This window comes from Parus major, chromosome 22, assembly GCF_001522545.3.
Source record: "Parus major isolate Abel chromosome 22, Parus_major1.1, whole genome shotgun sequence".
In the NCBI taxonomy this organism is placed as follows: Eukaryota; Metazoa; Chordata; class Aves; order Passeriformes; family Paridae; genus Parus; species Parus major.
In genome coordinates, this window is record NC_031790.1 from 2149691 (window position 1) to 2152269 (window position 2579).

The following is a 2579-nucleotide window of genomic DNA, read 5'->3' on the forward strand; positions in this document are numbered from 1 at the left end:
GTGGAATGGGAAGAGTGAGGACAAAACAATGCTGAAATCCATCAGTCCATCCTTTCTGGCACAGGTTGGTTCCCGCTTTCCTCAGACCTTGTCCAGCCTGTTTTAAGCATCACCAGAAACACAAATCATTTGTCCAGGCAGCTCTGGAATGTTTAGACCTGCAGAGAGTGATCAGAGAGCTCTGGAGGCTCCACGGGGTGTCTGAGGATCCTGAAACACCCCGGTCCCTATGGGAAAGCAGCTGGCAGGAACTGGCTCCTTCCTCGGGGTAGGAATGGGAATTTCCTTGAGCGCAGGGCTGAACAAAGCCTGGATTCCCACAGATCTGGTGAGACACGGGGAATCCTGGGGGAAGCTTTTCCCACAGCTGGGATAGTGGATGTCCCATTTCCCACTTCTTCCTCCGTGGAGTCTCTGGTAGCCAGAGAGGTGTTGTGGGGGTTAAGTTGAGAGATTTTGGGGTTGTTTTCTACCAATGTGGCACCCCAACGGTGTTCCCAAGTGTTCCATGGGGATAAAAGATCTCCAAAAATTCCTTCTATTTAAAATGGAACCTCTGAGCTAAACCAGTGGAGATTGCCAGGGGAAAAAAGTGTCTGAGGTGTTCGGGAGTTTGTGATGGACAAAGAGAGGGTTTGGGAATGGGGCTGGGAGTGGGAATGGGGCTGGGAATGGAAATGGGCTTTTCCCAGCAAAACCATTCCAGGATTTTATAGTTCTGTGATTTTCCAGAGCCCTAAAAGGAGGAGAGTGGCTGAATTGCTGATGTGGAAAATGAGGGAAATATACAAAAGCCTTTCCTGATTCTCCACCAGAAATCCCCAGTCCTTGTTCCTGTGGGTGTCACATCGGGATATTTTGAGGTGGGGACTGGGACAAGAAGCTCCCAGTGACCTGTGCCTTGATTATCCCAAAATCCAGGAGATCCAATGAATTCCAGGGATCTTCGGCCTGTGCAGCTCTGGAGTTTCATCCCCCTCTGGCACAGACCATAATCTCCAGGGGAGTTTTCCTACTTCCTCTGATATATTTAATTAATTTAATTATAATTTAATATATTATTAATTCACTCAGCCCCTCTTACCTCACTGTTATTTAGGCCTTGGCAATTAATATTCCCTGGGAATTATCTTTCCATCTTCTGAAAAATCACGGGGAAAGAAGGAATCTCATCTTAAACAGCTTTTTCTCAGTACAGCAACCAGAATATTTAATATACCAACCTTAGCATCTGTGAGTTGTTACTTTAATAAAATTAAAAACCACAGATTCAGCCCCTTGCCAAGCAAATCCCAACAAGGCTGGAAAAGTCTGAAGGGACTTTCTCGGGAGTGGAGTGAGGAGACTGTCTTGTCATTCCCTCTAATTTTTGCACTTTTAATTTCTTTCCCTTTTTTTTTAAAAAAAAAATCCCCTTTTTTAAAAAAATTTCTTTCCTTTTTTTTTTCTTTCCTTTTTTAAAATTTTGCTCTTTTTAAAATTTCTTTAGTTTTTTTTTAAATCTCCCTCTTTTTTTAAATATCTTTCCCTTTTTTAAAAATTTCCCTTTTTTAAATTTATTTCATTTTTTTTTTAAAAATAATTTTTAAAAAATTTCTTCCCCTTTTTTTTAAATTTTCTCTCTTTATTTTTAAGTTTCTTTCCCTTTTTTTAAAAAAAAATCCCTCTGTTTGTTTTTTTAATTTCTTTCCCTTTTAAAAAAAAAATTCCTTTTTTTTTTAATTTCTTTTTAAAGAGCTTCTCTGCCAATTGAAATCCTGAATCCTGCCTGATCCCTGCCTCATTCCCCACCTGGCGCTGAGCTGGGAATGCTCTTTGGTGCCTGAGGCAGGTCCTCCGGAGGATCCTTCAGGAACCTCCAGGGAATTCCTGCTCCAAGGCTCCGGATCTGGATCCTGCCGAGAAATACTCAGCAGCTCCAGGGAACGGCCGCGTTTATTTTAACCTCGAGGAATTTCACCAATTCCACAGCTGTCGAGGCCGGGAGACTCCTCTGCTTCCCGAATTTCCTCCGGGGAGGAGACATGAGCTCGGTATTCCCGTGGAAATCTTTGTTCTGGAAGGTTCATTTCCTGTTTAATGAGAGATGCTCGCTCTGGTTCGGGCAAGCCTTTGCAAGAAGCTCCTGAGATAATTTGCCGATGTCATCAGGCTGGGGAGCAGGGCTGGGGAATTCCGGGATTTCGGGGGGTTCTTCAGGCTGAAAATCCTTGGGGAGAGCCCCCTGTGAGTGGGGGAGTCCCTGAAGAAAGGGAGCCCCAAAAATTCGGGATTTGGATTGGGGTTAACCCCTGCTGGGATGGGAGTCCCACTGCTCTGAGATTCTGGGCGGTTTCTTTCCTCTTTTAATCGTTTTTCTGGCTTTTCCTCTGGGTCGGCAGCTCTGTCCCTGCACGCGGATCCTGGAGTTGCATCCCCAAAATCCTTTGCTGGGTCAGGGGTGACCTCCAAAACCTCTTCCCTTCTGGAAATGTCACTTCCCCACCTCCACGGGGGCACATCCTGGTGCTGTTCCTCCCCTTGGACACTGCCTTGGGGCTGGGAATGGGAATGGGGCTAGGAATGGGGTTGGGAATGGG